This window comes from Lepidochelys kempii, chromosome 1 (genome assembly GCF_965140285.1).
Source record: "Lepidochelys kempii isolate rLepKem1 chromosome 1, rLepKem1.hap1, whole genome shotgun sequence".
NCBI classification, from domain to species: Eukaryota; Metazoa; Chordata; order Testudines; family Cheloniidae; genus Lepidochelys; species Lepidochelys kempii.
Window position 1 is genome coordinate 118,194,484 of NC_136380.1, and position 23,255 is coordinate 118,217,738.

General features: G+C 43.1%; 1 protein-coding gene across 4 annotated transcripts in view; it reads right to left on the reverse strand.

Moving 5' to 3' along the window:
* The window catches only part of MAP4K4 (mitogen-activated protein kinase kinase kinase kinase 4), a 239,111-nt gene that overhangs the window by 112,345 nt on the left and 103,511 nt on the right, over nucleotides 1-23,255 (reverse strand). The gene's annotated exons all lie outside the window — the stretch shown is intronic.

Here is a 23,255-nt window from a genome sequence, read left to right on the forward strand (position 1 = left end):
ATTTTCTCAGTAAAAATTATACGCAGCAGCTTGACTGTAAAATAAATGCACATGTAATGTGTTTTACTGAAATCCTCCTAGACAGAAATAATCTGATCTCTCTTGGAAAGAAGAGCGTTTCAGTTTCCTAGCCTCCAGTGGCTACAGCATCTTCTGTGCCAATCACAGCTCCAGCCCATTTAGCCTAGCCAATCAGCAAGCATCTACAGAATAACAGCAGTTAAATCTAATGTCTGAGTATGGCTTCATTTAAGGACTATTCAAATGTTACATGTGCAAAATGGGCAGCCATTCTCTTCTGCATAAACAGTTTCTTTCTCAAGCCGTTTACAGAAGTAATACTATCACCCCAGGGTCTCCTGGGAAGATGATTCATACGCAGGAAAAGCACTATAACTGCATGCTCAGCCTACTCAACCTAACAACTATTACTACTTTCACTGTCCTAGCCCAATAATATGACAAAGTCACAGACTGCAAAACCTTTAATTATTTTGAAAGAAACACACACACACACAGTGGACCCAATTCACCTCTCACTTATACCAGATAGCACTAAAATAGCTCCACTGACTAAGATGGAGAGAAACTCCATTTACACCAGTGGAACGGAAAGGACAGCCAATCCCAGCGGATCTGAACAGATGGCTAAATTCAGGACTCCATGCAGACCTCATGCTTTGGGGAGTGGGATTCATTAAAGGAGAATACGTTTCATGTATTTAAAAATGAGCCATATCATGAAGGGACCAACTGAAGCAAGCATGCCAGTCACACAAAGAGGGTTAGAACCTTGAGGTTGGCTTGGAAAGTTTGTCAAGCAGCATGCCAAATGCAGACGTCCCCAGAAGTTTTGTGTAAGTCCCTCACGCAGGAATAAGATCTCTTTTAGCTGGAGAGAGGAAGTAAAGTGAAAGTCCATGCATGCTGAAGGTCAGCTTCTGCGAGCTTTGAAATATCTGAACAATGCCAATCACTGCTGGTGTTCCTACTCCCAAGCAACAGAAAAAGAAAACCCTATAATGTACATAAGATTGTTTTCTGGGAGGTTCTGGGTTCAGTTTATGTGCATTTGCCTTTATGCTAACCAATGCCGACCCATTAGAACAAGAGAAGATAAAAAGGGAAAGGAAGACGAGAGAGGGTATTATAAAGGAAGCAAAACCTAATAAAGGAGGCAGAAGTTATGGTCCTCTTTGGGATAATGGATAGAAGCTTTCATAATCAGTTCCAAGTAGAGTCCCAAGTAGCTGGACATTTCTGCCAAACTGTTCAAGAGCTAACAAGCTAATGTTGTCTTTTAATTGTGGTGTGCTAACTTTGAAACATATAATGACTACAGAGATAAATGGAAGAAGTCCAGAATTCTTAGGACTAAATGCTGAGCTTCCTACACAAACCCGATCAAATTATTATGGTGTATACTATATATAAAGTACAAAGCACTGTGGGATAAAAGGTATAATGTAAACAGGTAATATATAAATACTTCCCACAAAAAATTAAGAACAAGTAAGGTTGGCCAAGAGCAAGACCCATCCCCCACACAAACCCTGTTAAAAGTAAGATGTCTAGTAAAGGTAGCCTTTAATTGAACCCCCTATCAACACATTGCCCACTTTCACTGACCAACTCTGTCCCTCTGTAAATGTCTCATACACCTCCAGTACAGAGTAATGCAATACATACACCATATTCCTCACGTCTACACTAGAACACAAACTTCTATTCCGACCACAGCAGCAGGAGCATGCATGCCTGTTAGACATATGTGCACTGGTGAACTATATGATGTAGGTTTTTTTCCTAGAGGAAAATATGGGAGCATTCAAAAAACAATCAGTCACTGCCTACCAGGTACTCTTTGCATGCCTCATTTCTGGAAGAAAAACCTCACCCTATTTTACATTCCCAGTATAAAGACAACTACAAGGCAAAGCAATAAAAAACATGAAACTAAATTCTCCACCAAGAAAGTAGCTGAGAAAACTGCCAACAACAGTAAAAGCTGGAAATAGTGTAACCTATCGGTCGATAAGTGTTACAGGTCCCTCCTTCTGTACTTGGTCAACAGAGGATATGGGTTTTTTATAGCTCCCAAAAACAGAGCCTGGATCTTTCACTCATGCTTTTATCTCCTGATGTCCCCAGTTCTCTTGGTGTCAGCCAAGATGGCGGTCATCACATAAGTGACGCTAGCTAGCAAGTTATCCCCAGGGGAAAAAGCACCAAATCGTGTTATGAATGATCCTCGATTTGGCACTGAGTCTGACAGTCATCAATCCACCATGAGTGGCTCTTATCTAAAGCCTTACCAGCAAAATAATATACTTCAAGACAACTGTGGAAACCACACAGTGAGTTAAGCAGAACACGAATGCTACTGGCCCTGATACTGCCAAGTCCAGTCTATCTTCATCCTTACCACTAGGCACAATCTTCATTTGCCATTGACTAGAGCCAGAGCCGGCTCCAGGCACCAGCTTTCCAAGCAGGTGCTTGGGGCAGCGTTCAGAATGGGGCAGCAGTCCATGTCCCATGGCAGCTCCACCGCTCTTCCGGGCAATTCGGCAGCAGCTCCACCGCTACTGCGGCAGCGGCAATTCAGCGGCGACTGCTTGGGGCGGCAAAATTGGTAGAGCCGCCCCTGACTAGAGCTGCAGTTTTTGGAATTCTCACCACTACACTGACACCACTCTTCTTTGCTATATAAAAGGCTGATATAAGTGGTCTCTTCATTCGGCTTTGAAATAACTTCTCCACTCCTACCAGACATAACAGCTACTCTCAGTCTCACCTCCAGAACAACTAAATCCTGGAGGGACACTATTGCGAGTATGTTAGATAGGGAGGCCTTTCTGTGCAAGCCTGCAATACCTTTGCCCAAATCCACCTACTTTAAACCCTTCTGCTTCAACAGCCTGTTTGCTCAAAATGGAATTTTACCTATTGTGTGGCTGAACGCACTTTTAATCAGAAAGCAGCAGTCATTAAACACAGCGCATAGAATCACATCCAAGTGGGCGCTGTTCTCCACCCTGACCAACAAACCGTGCTCCAGCATTCAAATCTCTGAACCTTTTTACAGCTGCTGCCAAGGAAATTAGGGCTTTAAAGCAGAGGTTCCCAAACAGTAGGAGGGAGACCTGATGTGGCCGCACTGAAAGGCTGGAGTCAGGAGGGGGCTCTGTGCAGCAGGGGAAGCAGACCGGGCTGTGTGCGGGCCGGATCAGCTGCCAGGACCGGTTCTCTGCCCATCTCACTCTCCCAGTGACACAGCTACTAACTGTCACCCTCCTCTGCTTGGGATGCTGGCAGGGACTCTGCGAGCGGGGAGGCTAAGGCTGCATCCTGTGAGTGCTGACTGGCAAACAGAGCCCTCTCCTGACCATAGCCCATCAGCACTACCCCATCTGATTCTCCTGCCAGACAGAGCCTGACTGCACAGGGGGAGCAGACGGAGCCACACTGAAAGGCTGGGGTAAAGAAGGGGTTGTGTCTGGCATGGGGGTGTCCGGCACGGGGTGCAGCTTTCCGCTCCTCTCCTGACCCAGGTCCCGCCAAGACCACCTGATCACTTTAGGGAACGGAAGGCTTCCTTGACTGCCACATGGCGAGCACACACCCCCAACCCCTGTGGGTACCAGGTTCTCTTCCCTCTGCCATCAGAAGCACAGGACACTCCTTTCCTGCAGTCCCCATGGGGGTCGGGGGGTGTCATACATGAATCATGAGCCTCTGAAAGGAGGAGGGTGGGGGAGCCTCGGCAAAAGGAAGTTTAGGAACCTCTGCTTTACATCACATCATTAAGTCAATTTAAGCCTATCATAAACCTGATGAAAATCTCCAAAAAGGAGGCAATACCCAGTGAATTAACTCGGTTCAGTGGAATTACAGAGGTGTAAATGAGGGCAGAGTTTGGACAACTACGTTTTCATCTAGAACATATTCTGAGCCAGTCAATGCTTTGCACAAACATACCTACTTCCAGTGACCATCTGAACCAACCCATTTGAGGTTCACCACCTGTCACCAGTGAAAGCACTATTACATGCCAGAAAAATATTTCCTAGATCAGCAAGGTTCATAGTCTGTAAATACGGGTCACAGTACATAAATGTGGCCTTTCTAAGCCAGCCTCCTTCAGGTGCCCAATTCATAAAGTCAGTTTGCATTGCACACTTTTCCCACTGTACTTTTCTTGGCAAGTTTTGCTTTAATTTTGAAGCCATATACCCAGCTGCCTCTTTGCCTCCTATTTTTTTGTGCAGCAGAGTCTTGATCTTGACTTTGGTATCACAATAAATGCCATGGCAATGGGGCCAATGTGAAAAGAAAAGTAATTTCTGAGCCAGGCAAATGGCCTAGAGCTAGAAGGTGCAGAGAGAGTGGGTGGGGGAATCCCAGCTCAAGAGCCTTATCGGGTTCTTTGTTCCCAAGTCTATAATATGTTTGAGCCCTGCAGAGCCGCCCTGCTTAGCACCTACCAGGGAGGGAATAGCCCTCTAGCAACCTCTCCAAATGAATGGAGATGCTACCATGGACTAGCTCCAAAAGGAGTCACAGCCAAAGCTTCTTCAGAGCCTAGTGAAAGATGTTCCAAAATCAGGTCCTTGCAGGGTGGAAGGCATGGGGAAACTCTCTAGGTACTGATATGGCCCCCATCATTTTAACAGCAAAGTGCCTCCCAACTATTTAAAGAGACATGGTGGGTCAGGTAATATCTTTCAGTGAACCAGTTTCTCTTGGTGAGAAACACAACTAAAAAGCTTGTCTCTCTCACCAACTGAAGTTGGTCCAGAAAAAGATATTACCTCACTCACCTTGTCTCTCTAATATCCTGGAACCAACACAAAGGCTACAACAACACTATATATCCCACATATTTAAACATAGAAAAAAGCAAGTGCAATTCCTCTTCCTCCCTTCCCAGTGCGCAGGAGAAATCCCTTGATTAATTTGTTTGCTTTGTTGTGTTTGTACAGGAGAGAAAATGGGTTTAGGATTTAAATGCTGATTGTCCCTTTTGCCATAGCACTGCCAATGACAACACTCCACTAATTTGTATTGCAAATGAAGGATTAGCAATGTAGATTTAGAAAAAGAGTTCTCTCTCAACTATTTAGGCTATCTACTCAAATTCACCCCCAGATTTTAACCAGAACTGGGGAGCAGGAGCTATATTCTGGCATGGAAACAGGCTATTCCCTCAGTGCCTTGGGTTAAATGGAGACCTATTTCGTGATGCTTTACCCACAACTCTCACTTGTCTATAAATCAGTCCACGCAACTCCATATAATTTTATAGTTCAACTAGGGCTTTGTAAAATCTTTTTAATTAAATACAATAATTGTTTCAAAGTGCAGTAGCTAAATTTTTACAGCAGGGGAGGTGGGAGCAAGGGAAATTTGCCAATCAAAAAATAAACAAAATGCATCTCATTAGTTTAGAAGTGGGTCAGTTGCCCAGTAAGAACAAAGAAAAATGACAGCGAAAAAGCTATGAGGTGAAATATGCAACTCTCAGTTAAACACTCCTAAATCACATTTTAGCATCACTATTGCCAGGGCCGTCACCAGCTATTCTGGGGCCCTACACAGCCTCCCTGCGCGGCGGGGGCCTCTACCGGAGGCGGGGAGGAGTGGGCCGCAGGCCTCCACGCAAGGTGGAGCGGGGGCCTGGCTTGGGAGGCAGGGGGGAACCACCCCCCAGCACTCACCAACGGCGCTACGCAGCTGGGGCCGGGTCGCAGCACTTTCCGCCGCCAGTAAGTGCAGCCCCGGCCCTGCTGCAGTAGCATTCATGGGGACAAGGCTAGTGGATAAGGGAGTGGAGACTTCATGCACAGGGATTTCCCTTTTACTTGTGGTATGTTTTTCCAGCTAAATTTCTGGTTGCTAAAAAAACTCCAATTAAGTGACAGATTTTCAGGGATCATGTGTGTGTGTTCTCATTGCCCGCTCCTGTACTTGCATCCAAGATGCTTTGACAAGCTAGTTACAGTTAATTTAAGTTATATGGGCTGTTGAATTTATACTGGGATTTCCACTCAGTTACTAGTAACACATGAAACAGCCATTGGAATTCAATTCAGAGGGGGGGGAAAACTGGCTGCAGTGGAAAATATCCATGTAGCGGTGAAAAGGTGCAGAAACACCTCATATATCCTTCTGGCAAATGGAAGTTTTGTTGCCTGACCATTTCATTTCTGAGACTGACCTCTTCATGAGACACACGGACATCCGTGGTGCCCCTCTTTTCCTGCAAATACCAGAAATAGTTTAGACCAGTCCATGGGGCCCCACGTACGGCCACAAAATGAGTCATGAATGATAGATAAACATGACCAAAAGATGACGGTACCTCTTCCCTAACCATAGCACTAATGATCTATTTTGGGGATTGCCGCTTGGAGCAACTTCCTGCTGAAGAAAGCCAGTGCTGAGAACTGGAGATTAAGCCTGTAGTGCTTTTATAAAGACGGTATTGATTATCTTTGCAGATTCTTCTGTGGTGGCTGATGACCTTTCTTCTCCCCAGGAGACTACTACATGGGAAGATCTTAGATACAGCTGAATGTGTGTCAGTGACACATTTAAAGCACCTAGCTATGGAGGATTTGGACACTTTCAGGCCCAGGCTATTCAGGTGAAAAGAAACAAGAGAGTGTTTCCTGAACGGATCATTTGCACTAAGATAAATTTGCACAGCATCTTCACAGCTCTTCTCACACCTTGCATGCATCATATGCTGCTTCTTTTGGATTCTGAGGAATTGGGCAAAACCAAGGGAGAACATTTTCCTTTGAGGTACAGAAGGGAGTGTTAACTTGGTGACAAGTTAGCTTGGCCCATGGAAAATTACCTTATTCTTGCATATTGGCACTTCCGGTCATAAAATCTACATCTAGGGTTTGGTTTTAAGACTGCAGTTTAGGCAGCGACTTTCCTATGCAACCTCTCATATGTTCTGTTTTGTAAAGGAACGCCATCAAGGGAGTCATCCTAGATACTTCTCTCTCATTAACAATTAAAATGCCATTTTACATTTATATACATACAGCTGCACACACGCCTTTAAAAAAACAGATCACACCAGATAATCTGAAATGTACACTACAATTTTTGTAGGCCCATAACCTAAGGAAAGTGCCAACAGGAGGTTTTTAAATGCCTAAAAGTTGTTTCTTTGTTCCACTCTGGATGGGTTCCCACAGCTACAGCTTCTCCACATAAAAGAAAGACACTAGGCTTGTTTCTTTTTTAAATTATCTACTTCCTCTTGTTTTAACGACATTGCTGGAAAACATCTTTGATCAAAAGAATGCTACTGGGACAGAAGACCAGATACTGAGCTAGTTCAATCATTGGTATAGCCATTCTTATATTACTTATATGGAGAAGGGGGAGAAACAACTGAAAAGGAAAGGATGAGAGAATGGAGACTGATTCCACAATGAAATGCTATGTGATATACGGTAATCATGATGTATGGTGAATGTGTCCCATTTAAAGAGACATCAACTTAAACAAAACAAAAAATCCATCTGAATATTTTTAAACTACTGTAACAAGGAAAATTTAAGATTACTGTAACAAAGGGGCTAATGATTATTCTTCGATTTCCCCTCCTCCCCCAAGTTTGCTTACTTTGTGCATTTAGCAGTACTTTGGATACAGCAAGTTTCACTGTTTCCCCTCTACAGTTAGCCAGTTTTCACTGTGTAGATCTTTCACTCAGCAAAAGGGAATTTTTCAGAAATAAGGAATGTAATTATAAAAATCATAAACCTTTGGCTGGAGGGACTCTGGGGCAGGTGTAGTTCAAGAACTACAATTAATACACAAAAAAAAGTTTAAGACTGACTAGATTTCACATTAATATGAGCAAATGAATTCCCAATCCTGAACCCTCATTCCACACCCCAAGACTAAGGCCCCATCTACACAAAAATAACCACATTTAAAGAGTTTGGGCTTCAATAATTAGTTTACTACTTATTCTTGCCCGCATGGACAAAATAAACATGTTATAAAACTGTGTTATAGCCTAGGTGCCTACCAGAATTCAATCTGGTTCTCTAACCTAGTTATAACAGGTTTTTATTCTGGCAAGAAAACACATGTAGCATTTTATGGCCACCTTGTCTTGACTACTCTAGGAAAATGAGATATCTAATTCACCACCCATGGAGAAGCTGCAATGTAGAGTAGACAGTACAGCCCGTTTAAAAAAAAAAAAAGGAAGGAGGGAGGGAGGGAGGGAGGGCAGGGGAGAGAATTTAGCACAAATATTCACACAAGAACTTTCTGGTTTTAGTCAACAAAATTTCAAAGTTTGACATTTTTTCTACTAGCTCAGGAGACAGAACTCTGAATTTGACAACACAATAGTACCAAACCTCGCATTACTGCTTCTCCTGGTAGAGATGCACCATCATTAGAACAATGGCTGGAGATTTCTCAAAATAACGTTAGTGTAAGCACAGCCCTTAAGCAGAGTTAGATGGCCTGACTGTGAAAGCTAACTCCTTTCTAAACTGCAGCATCCACCAATGAAGAGTTTGAATTTTCCCACTGTAGGTGTAACCAGGTACTAAAGCCGAGATCCTGCAGAAATTTACACACACTTAACTTTATCGGGGACTATGTTTCAGAACTACTCACAAGCTGAAACTCAAGCATAAGTGTGTTGGCATGTTCGGGGTCCTGTATCACTTATCCTGGTCATAATAGGTCTAAACCAGTGTAAGAGCAGCAGTAGCTGGTCTATGCTGCTGGCACTACATTGCTGTTGATGACAACATAGCTGCACTGGTGCTAGGGCAACAGACGGCTATTTTAAGAAAAGGGTCAGTGCAGACAAGGTAGATCCTAAACTTGTCCACAAGATAAAAACCATTCACACCGAACAACAACTCACACAAAGCTTCCAGCAATAGCACAGTTACTGCCACAATGGGGTACCCACTTCTTATCTGGTGCTCCGCAACATGCTATAACACGGCTCAGTTATGCCTAGGAAGAAATAATTAAACAGTGTCCATATGAAGGGAATTATGTTGCACTCAGGTTTGCAGCACAGTTGCCTCTACAGGGTTATAAACCCAATTTGGCCCCAGCGACACAGGTATAACACAAACCACGTTATAGTATTTTATGGGACACCCAAATGGAAACTGGGTCTCTCAACAAGGCTGCTCTGGCAGATGGGACCAAAGCCTTAGAGATTATAACTGGCATAATTAAGGTGTGTGGCAGGGGTATAGACACCACAGCTCTCCTCCCTAATACTGCAATATACTGTCAGCATTGGGTAAGAGCCAATTCCTGAGGCAGGCCTTGAGCCCGGAAATGGGAGTGTTACCAAATGAGCCATATTGATACTTCCTGGTCAAAAATCCTTTAACGCACGCACGCACGCAAACGCACAGAATATGAAAGTAATGTTGCTATGCGACCCCCGAGCATGCTCAAATAAATTGGTTAGTCTCTAAGGTGCCACAAGTACTCCTTTTCTTGTTGCTATCAAGGATCTTTATGAAAGTCCGATAACCTTTGTTTCCTCCAGCCTTGAAACAATTAGGTTCTCTGATAAGGAACGTTTAAAAAACAAAATCAATTATTTTTAGTAGAGTCTCACATGAGACAGTGTGTGTAATCAGTCTTTTGGAAAGATTAAAGCTTTTGCACAAAAGAGGAACAAGCAGGTATAAGTTTAAAAAGTCCTCCTTTATAGGTCAGATGTTTTCAACCATTTTTCTCTACTGTTCCCCCTTCTGCCATGTTAGCTGACATCTTTGTGAAGCTGCTCTCTGCTGGAACCCTGACAGCCCAGTACCTTCTTACTGGACAATTCCCTTCTCCCCGCTTCCTCCCCCGGGCCTGCTGCATTTCCCTCCCCCTATTGCTTCCTGCGGCTCCCGCAACCCCCCACCCTAGCTCACCTCCGCTCTGCCTGCTGTCACTCCGCTTCTCCCCCCTCCCTCTCAGGCGAGGAAGAGGCAGGGTGGAGCAGAGGTGAGCGGGGGTGGGGGTGGGGGCGCGCAGGAAGTAACGGGGTGCGGGGTAGAGGAACCGCTCCCCGTCCCAGCTCACCTCCACTCCACCACCACAGCCTCCCCCGAGCGCGCCGCCACTTGGCTTCTCCTCCCTCCCTCCTTCCCTCCCAGGCTTGCTGCGCGAAACAACAAGCCGGGGGGTTGGGGGGGTGGGAAGCGGAGCGGCGGCGGCGCGCTCAGGGGAGCGGACGGAGGAGAGCTGGGGCGGCGGGGGCACATTTCTAGGGGCGGCAGGACTGGCACCAGAACGCCGCCCCTAGAAATGTGCGGCCCCGAGCCCCGGCTTGTTTTGCTGGTGCCTAGAGACGGCCCTGCCTTCTCCTTAGTTGTGCTTTGCATTGTCCACAGCTTCCCACATGATTCTTCTTCAGTCACCCTGACGGTGCTTAATTTGTGCCAGGGCTGAGCCCCAGCCCCTTTAGGAGTGGCAGTTCATAGCGCCGGCACCTGTGGGCCACTTGCCCGCTCAGTTATGAATGTAAAATAAATTGCTTGAGGCAGCACTTCTTTCATTATAAATTAAGCACGGCTCCCTAAGCTCCCCAACGCCCAGCAGCTGATTCCACCAATGGCACCCTCTCCTCATTTTCACTTAGACTCCCCCATTGCTATGGACACCTTTCCAGCTGCTGACTAGTCTTCTCGCTCCCCAGTTCAGACTTCTTTAGCATGACAGCCTTGCTATCCATCCCAGAACTCTGAACAGATACTGAACACATGTCCTCTTTAGCAACTGGCTCCAGTGTTGCAATGGGAGAGTTATTTGGAATATGTCCAAGATTCAAATAACTGACTAGATTCAGTTGTTAAATTGGTTCTCTTTGTTGAGGAATAAAATCATTGTTTCCACTAGTTGGGTTCTTTTCACTGTTGAGGGAAAAATCTGTCTTGAATTAACTTAATTCTACTGTGTATCAACTATGAAATGACAGATGAACATCCATCTGCCACAAAAGGATTGTGATATAACTTCAGCGTTGTGAGCTTCACTGAACGATCTAATATGCAGAGAAGTCTCTTTGTGACAATGGATGCCCTTGTTTGAACAGAAGTATCACGCACAATTTGTGGAGCAGAGCTAACCAGGGGGATCCAGTAAGTTGGTACAGGGATGTTCAGGGCTCCAGCAAAGAATAGCCCCATATAGATGTCAGTCACATGCAGATTGTGCAAGCATTGCTCTGTTAATTGGCTGAGCCTCTGACACAACTGCAAAGAGATCAATTGCCATGGTGAGCAGTGATGGGGGGGGAGGGGGAGTTATATTGCTCAGGACTGGTGAAGAAGCGGTGTTAGATCTGAATTGGCTAATGGTAACAATTAATTATACAAATACTCTTTTCAGAGTTGTCCAATTGGCAGCAGAGCCATGTTACTTTTTGTAATCCCTTCTCCAAAATGATACTTTAAGGCTGGATGGACCATACTGCCCCGCTTTCTAAACTTTCTCACAACTTAAGAGGAGTTTCCAGAAATTTCTTTGGACTCAAACTGAAAGTAACTTTGGAACAAATTAGACTAGAAGAGAGGTATGTGTGGACTTCAGGAGAGTGTGGTTTGGAAAGGATGCAGACTGAGTGCTCTCCCTATCCTCCTCCATGTCATAATTCTTCAAGCTGAAGTTGCCCATCCAAGAATTGTACAACCTTCTACAAACAAGCAAGCCTCTCATCCTTCGGAGGTCAGCAATCAGATACGACTGCAACAAACACCTGGATACATAAGCATTACAGATGGGCAAACTCAGACCAGATCCACATTAGGAAGTAGGAACATGTCAGTATGGTTGTCAGCAACTGTGAGAGCTGAATTAAGGCTAAAAGCAAATTTACCTGTAAAGCACATACAATCTGGCAGCACAATGTATTAAAATCTCATTTCATGGGCAAGTTAGTGATAGAAAAGTAGGGAAGAAGTTATTTGAATCGTAGAAATCTACAGAATCATAATTTCAATGGTGTCACCCTCTATGGCGTGGCATGGCAAGGGCGCTGCCCCCCGGCTCCCAGCTCCAGGTCCTCTGGTTAGTGGAAAAGTTTGATAATACAATGTCATTGGAAATGGGACAAGTTGAGTATCACTCGAAAGCCCTCTCCCATAAACACAATGGTACTAAATATGACAAACCTAGAACAAACCTAAAACAAGTGTGTGTGTGTGTATGTATATATATATATATATATTTTCGAGAAAATGCTTAAAAAAACCCAACTTTTTAAAATTATACTTTAACACAGGGATTCACTGCTTACCTAAAAAAAGACATTGATCTTTGGTAACTTTAAGAAAGTAGGTTTGAGAAGTAGGACTGAAAACATTTATTCAGAATCATCATGTCATCTCCATCTAGGGCGCCATTGCAAGACATGTTCTCAAACTAATCCTCGTCCATGCCACACTCACATATCTCCATACTGCTGGCAAAAAATTTGCAGGGTGGTGAGCGTCTAGCCTTTGGCCATGAGCATTAGCAATTATCTTCAAAAACTCCTGGAAGACGGGGAGAGATTTTAGAGGACTGGAAAAGGGCAAATTTAACAATCTATAAAAAGCGGAATAAGGCCAACCCAGGGAATTACAGACGAATCAGCTTAACTTCAGTACCCAGACACACAATGGAACAAGTAATCAAGCAATCAATTTGAAAACACCTAGAAAATAATAAGGTGATAAGTAACAGTCAGCATGGATTTGTCAAGAACAAATCATGTCAAACCAACCTAATAGCTTTCTTCAATAGGGTAACAAGCCTTGTGTATAGGGGAGAAGTGGTAAATGTGATTGATATCAATTTTAGTAAGGTTTTTGATACTGTCTTGCATGACCTTCTTGTAAACAAACTAGGCAAATACAGCCCAGATGGAGCTACTATAAGGTGAGTACATAACTGGTTGGAAAACCATTCCCAGAGAGTAGTTATCCATGGTTCACAGTCAAGTTGGAAGACCATATTGAGTGGGGTCCCAAAGGGATCAGTCCTGGGTTCAGTTTGATTCATAAAATATTTGGATAATGGCATAGAGAGTACTCTTATAAAGTTTGAGGGTGATACCAAGCTGAGAGGGATTGCAAGTGCTTTGGAGGATAGGATTAAAATTCAAAATGATCTGGACAAACTGGAGATCAATGAAATTCACTAAGGACAAATACAAAGGATTCCACTTAGGAAGGAACACTCAGTCGCACACATACAAAATAGGAAATGACTGCCTAGGAAGGAGTACTGCAGAAAGGGATCTGGAGGTTATCATGGATCACAAGCAAATACTGTTGCAATAAAACAAAACAACAAAAAACAAAACAAAACAAAAAAACACCCCACAAACACTATTCTGGGAAATATTAGCAGGAGTGTTGTAAGCAAGACACTTCCACTCTATTCCACACTGATAAGGCCTCAGCAGGAATAGTGTGTCCATTTCTGGCCACTACACTTCAGGACAGATGTGGACAGATTGGAGAACATCCAGAGCAGAGCAACAAAAATTATTCGAGGTCTAGAAAACGTGACCTATGAGGAAAAATTGAAAAAAATGGATTTGTTTCGTCTGGAGAAGAGAAGACTGGGGGGATGGGGAGGACATAATAGTTTTCAAGTTCATAAAAGGTTGTTACAAATAGGAGAGTGAAAAATTGTTCCCGTTAACCTCTGAGGTTAGAACAAGAAGCAATGGGCTTAAATTGCAGCAAGGGAGGTTTAGGTTGGACATTAGGAAAAACTTCCTAACTGTCAGGGTGGTTAAGCACTGGAACAAACTGCGTAGGGAGGTTGTGGAATCTCCGCCATTGAAGGTTTTTAAGAACAACTTAGACAAACAACTGCCAGGAATGGCCTAGTTGTTAAGTACTCATGCCTTGAGTGAAGGGGACTGGATTAGATGACCTACTGAGGTCCCTTCCAGTCTTACACTTCTATGATTCTGTGATTAGCTGAAAGATTGATTTGGAAGCACATATTATTTCACCCAAAACTGGTGTCATAATCCATCCTCCAAAACCCAAGAGGGTACTTTTAGATGTGCTCAACGATCCCAGAGCTATTCCACTGCTTAATAATTTGTCCTCTTAGTAGCAGGTATAAATTCACCCCTCATCAGGGGCAATTCTTCTCCATTTGTCTGTTTCTGGGAAAACATTCACCGATGTAGTTCGGCAAGTGTGGTAATGCTGGTCTTCAAATGGTAAACTGAGCATATGAACTCCTCCCCACGTATTTATGAACTTATCAGTGACTCTCTTGGCCATCCCAAGGACCTTCAGAGTGAGGAGAGTGTCTTCAGAGGCTGAATCAAATGTTCTTTCCAGCCAACCTTCCAGTAGCATGACATCCTGAAAAGACATGAAAGCGTAGCAGTGCAGCGGCTGTCAGTGGTCCGAGTGGTAGGAAAATACCTGAGGGATACACAGCAATTCCGTTTCCCAAAAGCAAGCACAAAAACAGAATCTTGGAATGGGGTGGCACCCACCTCTCACAAGTGCCCCCTTTTGGTCAGGTGTGAGCCTGCTGTTTTTTCCGTTTGAAACAGGGATGGCACTCACCTCCCCAGCCAATGGTTTCTTCAGTGGCTCAGCCCTCTGACCGAGTCACACATGCTGTCCCCCCTTCCAGGGTACACAGTCTCTAGTTTTTTCTCACGGCCATGGTATGGGGCCATAGCACTACGGCTTCCCCCGGAGGCACTGCCTTCTTTAACAGCCCAACAGGGGCCATCTTGACACCCTTGGTTGGTGTCTTTTCAGCAACACTCACATGGGCTCAGTCTTCAACCAGACCAGCAGGGCTCATCATGGTACCCTCGCCCTGTCTGGCTAGGTTCTGGGCTCGGACCCCTGGGCTCAGCCTGCAGGGCAGCCTGCCTGCACTGACCTGTCTATGGTCCTGTTGCTCTTCCAGCCAGACAGGCACCCATTCCTCCTCCTTCAAGCTCCAGGGAGCAACTGACTGCTCTGCTTCTTCCTTTTATATGGCTCTTCTGAACCCTGATTCATTGCTCCAACAGCCCCTCTGCGTGGCTGCTCCCCTGTAGCCTCTCTAAGCTGACTGGAGGACTTCTCTACTCTTTTCTGGGGCAGGGTGAAGCAGAGCCACGAGGCCTCCAGCAGAGGGACTCCAGACCTAGTCCACCCTGTAACAGGAAGTCTTGGGTAGCATCTCACAGAGTGCACGAGAGCATCTGTTTGTTGTGCAGAAATGTGATTTAGTGGTACTTCTCTGCGCGGCACTGATGGCATGAAACAATTTTAGTGGCAGCCTCTGCTGAACAGTGCAAGGCGGTTGCTTCATTATGCTATGTGACTATGAAATTCTTTGCATGCTGGAGCATTTTTCCTGCAAGGTGTGCAGTTAAACTCATCCTTTGTGCGAGTCCGAGTCAGCAGCTTCTTTATTGTGGCACTGGAGATATTCGTGGAGTCAGTGGTTTTTCTGTTGGACAGGTGCAACAACATAGTCTTGCTAGCAATATTTTTTAATTGATTCCTCCGCATACGAGTCAAACATGAGGTGGATTTTGTCATACGTCTAGTATTTTCGCTGTAGCCTCACAATAAAGTATTCAGCCAAATCTCGGCAGGTGTTAACAGTTTTTGGTTTGTTGAGAGCTTGACAAGATCTTTAATGACTGGTATGCTGAAAGGCCTCTGTTGGCATAAGGTACTTAGTCACATGGTCAGTAGGTGCTGGCTTAGGAAGACCATATGAGATGTGTGTTAGTTTGCTTTTTGCCATGCACATATGCATTGTTCCGTCACACTCAAACGTCAATTGTGATACCATGGAGAACTCGTAATTTCCCAAAGTCTCACACAGATCAACATCTTGCCGTCATCTGGACACAACCAGGAGATGAGCAAACAATGACCCCTCTACGTTTAGCTCTTCAATAGTTCCTGCCACCTTCACTATGACTTTCTTCTTTGCATTCGAGCACAGCTTTAGTCTGTTCTTCAGATCAATGGAGCCTTGGATAATTCTTTGAGTTTTGAAGGCTTCATACAAGTCATGACCCAAAATATCTATTCAACTGACATCTTTAGCGATCTCATGACTGAAGAGTACTTTCATCATGATTATTAATGAGCTCCAGTCTGCCACTCACAAATGGGTTGCCAGTGCAAGCAAGCTCATCCAGTAGCTTTAAAATTGCTCCTTCTTGGACAGCAGCTAACGAGTCTAGATGGTGGCTGGTTGTTTTTGGGGAAGTCATCCCACCCATGTTTAATGTTTTGTTCGAATCATGATGAAGCTCTGGGTATGTCAGGAAAGAGCATTTGGATGCTGTGTTATCCCCCACCAATTCCCCCAAAGGCTTTCACCGCTCTGTTTTCATGCTCTAGGGCTTCATCTAAGCCAAGTGCACAGAAGGGAACTGGTGACCTTTTAACAACCCAATTTCCTTTTTGAAATTCCTCCCATATGTGATTAATACCACTGAACCGCTTCTTTTTTTGCCGATGATGACAAATCAACTTGAAGCACTCCTTCCATTTCTAGCAATCTGTAACATTTTAAAAAATTAATTGGATATCACGTTCTGAGCATTAACTTGAGAATCACACTACTATCAGTCAAGGGCCACAATTTAACTTTCTCAGGGCTAAGTGTTTGCCCTGCCCTTTCCCTTTATTAACTTGCCCACAGAATTGCACATGTTGCCAGACCTCAAGGACTAACTGTGATCAATGTCATCAGCTAGCTTTGATAAAATCAGCTGAAACTGTGGTGAACCTGGTATGGCCTTGTCTACCCTCACAGTTAAACCACGTTCAGCTAGCACAACAGCTAACAACCATTCTACAACTACGTTAGAAGCAAAAGGAAGACCAAGAACAGGATAGGCCCATTACTCAATTGCGGGGGGGGGGGGGGGGGGATAACAGAAAATGTGGAAATGGCAGAGGTGCTTAATAACTTGTTTCGGTTTTCACCAAGAAGGTTGGTGGTGTTTGGATGTCTAACATAGTGAATACCAGTGAAAATGAGAAAGGATCAGAAAAGGCTAAAATACAGAAAGAACAAGTTAAAATTACTTAGACAAATTAGATGTCTTCAAGTCACCACGGCCTGATGAAATGCATCCTACAATACTCAAGGAGCTGGCTGAGGCGATACCTCAGCCATTAGCAATTATCTTTGAAAAGTCATGGACGACAGGGAGAGATTCCAGAAGACTGGAAAAGAGCAAATACAGTGCCAATCTATAAAAAGAGAAATAAGGACAATCTGGGGAATTACAGACGAATGAGCTTCACTTCAGTACCCAGACACACAATGGAGCAAGTAATCAAGCAATCAATTTGCAAACACCTAGAAGGTAATAAAGTGAAAAGTAACAGTCAGCATGGATTTGTAAAGAACAAATTGTGCCAAACCAACCTGATAGCTTTCTTCAACAGGGTAACAAGCTTTGTGGATGGGGGAAGCGGTAGACATGGCATATCTTGACTTTAGTAAAGCTTTTGATACTGTCTTGCATGACCATCTCATAAATAAACTAGGGAAATACAGCCCATATGGAGCTACTATAAGGTGGATGCATAACTGGTTGGAAAACCGTCCCCAGACAGTAATTATCACTGGTTCATAGTCATGCTGGAAGGATGTTAATGAGTGGGGCTCCGCAGGGATCAGTTCTGGGTCCAGTACTATTCAATTTCTTCATCAATGACTTAGATAATGGCAGAGAGAGTATACTTATAAAGTTTGCAGACAATGTCAAGCTGGGAGGGGTTGCAAGTGCTTTGGAGGATAGGATTAAAATTCAAAATGATCTGGACAAACTGGAGAAACGATCTGAAGTAAATAGGATGAAATTCAATAAGGACAAATGCAAAGTACTCCATTTAGGTAGGAACAATCAGTTGCACACATACAAAATGGGAAATGACTGCCTAGGAAGGAGTGCCGCAGAAAGGGATCTGGGGGTCATAGTGGACCACAAGCTAAATATGAGTCAACAATGTAAATAAATAAATAACAAATAAATTGGTTAGTCTCTAAGGTGCCACAAGTACTCCTTTTCTTTTTGCGAATACAGACTAACACGGCTGCTACTCTGAAACAATGTAACGCTGTTGCAAAAAACACAAACATCATTCTGGGATGGATTAGCAGGAGTGTTGTAAGCAAACACAGAAGTAATTCTTCTGCTCTACTCTGCTCTGATTAGGCCTCAACTTGAGTATTGTGTCCAGTTCTGGGCGCCACATTTCAGGAAGGATGTGGACAAACTGCAGAAAGTCCAAAGAAGAGCAACAAAAATTATTAAAGGCCTAGAAAACATGACCTATGAGGGAAGATTGAAAAAACTGGGTTTGTTTAGTCTGGAAAAAAGAAGACTGAGGGGGAACATGATAACAGTTTTCAAGTATGTAAAAGATTGTTACAAGGAGAAGGGAGGGGGGAAAAATTCTTAACCTCTGAGGCTAGGACAAGAAGCAATGGGCTTAAATTGCAGCAAGGGAGGTTTAGACTGGACATTAGGAAAAACTTCCTAACTGTCAGGGTGGTTAAGCACTGGAATAAATTGTCTAGGGAGGTTGTGGAATCTCCATCATTGGAGATTTTTAAGAGCAGATTAGACAAACACCTGTCAGGAATGGTCTAGATAATACTTAGTCCTGCCATGAGTGCAGGGGACTGGACTAGATGACCTCTCAAGGTCCCTTCGAGGCCTATGATTTTATAGTCTGCCATTGTTAAATTGTGTATGTAGACCACAAAAAGAGGATAAGCAGCTTGTCTACAGTAGTACACAAAGGCAGTGGCAAAGTTGGTGGGAGAACCTAGATTTCCTAACCCAGTTCTGTATTTTCACTATCTAAATGCAAGAGATTTGACAAGCGTTTCTGCCATTGGCTGCTTACATTTTTGTGTTGGACATGGGGAAGGGGGAAAAAAAAGGGGGCAATAAAAATAATCCAACTTTTCCTTTACAAATCAGCAGGGTATTTTATCCAGTCATTTACTTACATAGTTTTATACAGTAACTCCTCGCTTAATGTTGTAGTTATGTTCCTGAAAAATGCTACTTTAAGTGAAACAATGTTAAGCAAATCCAATTTGTTCATAAGAATTTATGTAAATAGAGGGGGTTAGGTTCCAGGGAAATTTTTTTCACCAGACAAAAGACACTATATACATATACAATATAAGTTTTAAATAACTGTAAACAAATTAATACTGTACTCAGCAATGATGATTGTGAAGCTTGGTTGAGGCAGGGGCATACCTAGGTCAGGGTGTGAGGGCTTGTCCCGCTCCATCCGCCCAGCGCTCCTGCCGGGGAGCGGGGTCTTCCCAGTCCGCCTGCCCAGTGCTCCTGCCAGGGAGCGGGGTCGGGGGCTTGCCTGCTCCCTATGTGGAACGCCAGGCAGGCAGAGCAGGGCAGGAGTGCCCCAGCAGGAGTGCTGGGCGGGTGGAGCAGGGCAAACCAAACAATCTTATAATGGAACATTGCGTGACTTTAAACAAGTACGTTCTCTAATAGATCGCCAACCTAGTAACAAAACAATGCTAACTGGGACGATTTTAAGTGAGGAGTTCAGTACTGTAGTCTATACAGTAACAAGTCAGGGAACGCTGGACACGTGATCTCAGAGTTGCTGCTGTTAAAAAGGCATGTGAAAAACTTTCACAAGTCAAGTCCAGCAGGGACCCAAAAATGGGGGGGCCGGGGGAAGGAGGAGCAATGTCAGGTATATGACAGACAGACAGACACACACAGGAGAAGTAATTTGGTACAGTGATTGTATGTTTCACTCAAAACCATAAAAGGAAGCATAAAAGAAAGTGTCTCCTACTCAAGAATAAGATTTATTCCTGGAGAGATCAATACAGAAAGTCCCTGAAAGAGTTAAACAGCTATCAAAAATGGATACAACAGATACAACTAACAAACAATTCAGATACAAGGAGGTTTGCAAGGTACATTTTGCTAAGTTTAAAAGGTTCTTGCTTTATACGAAAATGACTGGATTCAAATCAAACAATGACCATCAAACTTTAATCATAATTAAATCATATTTGATATTAATACCAGTCATGCTTAATTTGATATGCTATATGAATACACTACAGTAATATCCTACAGGTCAAAAACACATGACAATGTGATGCCATGGCCTGTAAGTGCAGTTAAGGGGGTGACCAGCATGAGGTACCATCTGTCCAAGTACAGTCATTTCTAAAACATGTGTCCGGTAAGGAACATAGAATCTGCGATGGAATGATCAAAGACTGACTGTGAGGACTTTTTTGAAAAGTTATTTTCCCACACATATACACATAGCCTGCGATACACAAGAGATAGATAAAATATGATACAGTCCTGAAAATAATTTTTAAAATATGCATATGCTAGCAGTTCATACATCTTTACCTTTTAAAGCAGTTAATTCCCTCCAGCTGCAGAGTATATTTTAGTTCATAAACACGGATTAAGCTTGTTTTGTATTTTTATTTCCTATTGAAATGTTCTATGCACCAGTAAGAGCTCTCTCATCCTATATCCACTGCTGCTCCAACAGTAAAAAGTGAAAGTGTGAGCTATAAACCTGATTTTAAAAAAAAAAAATAAGTTGCAAGTTTTGTTTGTTTGTTTTAAAAGCCAGGCATCTCTGTATAAAACAGTGCTTATGTTTCAATAACATGACTAACTAGTCTCAAAAAGAAATTTCAGCGTCTAATCTGACATGGGATTTTCAGCCCACAATGTTTTCCTTTTTCAAAATTAAATCTAAACAAGGCACAGCAACATAAGCATTGAACCAAGAACAACATTTTTACAGCTCTGTGTAAGGTTTGAGCTGCACAATTTCCATTTACTTTAGCGAGCATTATATGACTCTTTCTTTCTATTTCTGATCAAAAAGCTATGTTCACTTTAAATTGAAAGTTACTGACAATTGGTTTGTCAAAACCTTGTGGCCCAATCCCACAGCTTAGCAACTCCGGTATTAACTCACAGCAGCAGAGAATGTTTGCAGGATTGGGCCTTTATTATTTACAAGTTGAAGTTTGGCTATGTGTTGCTGTCAGGTATCTTGAACATTTTTACCTTCTTAAATCTTCAGCAAAGCATTAATTAGAGCAAGGTGATTAAAAAGGAGGCAATTTGTGTGGTCTCCTATTCTCTATAGCGTATGGACAAAATCATTACTTATATCCATCCATGCCACCAGTCAGATTGAAAAAGTTCTGGTCTTGAAGCAGATCGACAAGCTCAATAGTAACGCTTTTACCAGCAAAACTAACACTGCTAGAGCTGTAGTACAGCAATCATACTGATCCCAATCCCTGCAGTTAAGTTTGTAAAACAGCTTCCATTCAAATCCCATTTTCACATATGCACCCACAGTTCTTTAACTCAGCAACCTCTGGAATTTACAAGTCTATGGAAGTAGTATGAGATTCTAAATATGAGAAACCCAATGTCTTCAGAGCAAAGAGCAGTAATGGAAGATGCTTAGCCCAACACTGAAGAATGTACAGCGTCTCTGTAACCTCCACAAACCTATTACATTGGAACAAAGAACTTACAAAGTCTATTGGGGAAGCCTGTGATACTTGCAAGCTCCAACAAGCTAGTATCTCAAAATTTTCTCCTCCCTTCCTTCTTCCCCCACACCCCCAACAGTCTAGGGCTGTTAAGTGAAAACAGTGTTTCTACAGTATTAAGGTTGCAAAATCAAGCACTCAAAAGAAGAAAAAATTCTATAGCTAAGGCATCTCCCCCTAACATTAACTCAGTCGCAATCTACATGACTAATTTTTTTCTACTGTTTTCCTTGTATAATGTAACCTTTCGACCCAAACTGCTAGTTATTAATGCATGCCATAAAAAGAGATCTAAGATGTGTAGCATAATCAAATTCAGGTTGTGGAAGAACCCTTAATTTTGTAATAACCTGATTTGTGAGTATTTGCTGCACTGATACTATCATCTGCCATTAAAGAGCACTCGCTCTAAGTCAACGCACCCTAGTATTCCCTACTTTGCCTACATGCTGACTATAGTGAATACAACCGTGCCCCTTCACAAAGGCAGCCTTAGACAATCTTACAGCTGAAAATTGATTTTTATTAGCCCGTTTTATGAAGAAAGCATGTCTAGCTCTTGGCAGACATAACAGCTTAACTTAAGATCAGCAGTCTCACTCTGATACAATCACACAGAGATCCAGAGACATAACTGAAGTCCTATCAGTTAACATATCCCTGGCTGCTGCTTTATACATTTTTTAAATGGTTTAGCCATAAGGCTCTAATCCACCCTCCTGGGATCCTGTGTCCAAGGTAACACATCCAGTTGGGAGTGTGCACGCATGCATATGTCAAAACATAAAACGAGTAGCAATCTTCTTAACAAATTAATATGTCTAAGGTGTACATTTACTTGTAACATAATCGTTCCGCTGATTAAAGACTCTGCTTTGTGTACAACCCACCATGAGCTTTGATGCATTTTTTTTAAAAAATAACCATAGGAGATGAATGGGGTTGAGGACAATTGGATGCTTGGTTTGATGATGGGTTCTTCAGAGGCTGCTCAGCCAGTATAATGCTACCGAAACACATACAAAGATTTTGTCCAATTCTAAATCTGAAGTCTATGTGATAACTGCACATAGAATTCAATACAACACAAGTGCAATCTACAGAAAAAATCCTCTTTATTCTGATCTGTTTTAAATATTTTAATTAAAACTAATCTCCTTTTGAACAGAGTAAACTAAAGTTATTATATATGTACAGGTTTAAAAATAGACACATTTTTATTTTTTTTGGCTGGGTTAATTTCCCCTCTTTCCCATCTGAACTCCACAGTGAATCCCCCGAGTCAGTTACAACTACTACTTTACACAGCTGAATTCTGCCAGCAATCTGCTCATCATTCTAGCAGATGTTTCTGCTTTCAGGCCACTGGGAGCTTTATTGGACCCACTTCCTTTTCAGCCTAAAAAGGGTATAAAATGTATTCAAAAGTACTAGCGGAACTATGATCCTCCAGTTCCTGCCCCATGTGTCCCCCATAACCTTCTTCTTCTATAAAAGCAGAAGGTTGAAGTCACATTTAAAAATCAGTATCGTCATCGTTCTTTGAGAACTTTCTGCAAAGGAGACGCTCCTGATTCTGAGATACTTTGGGACCACCTGCAGCAACTCAAGCAAATGTCCCTCATGAACACAAAGCC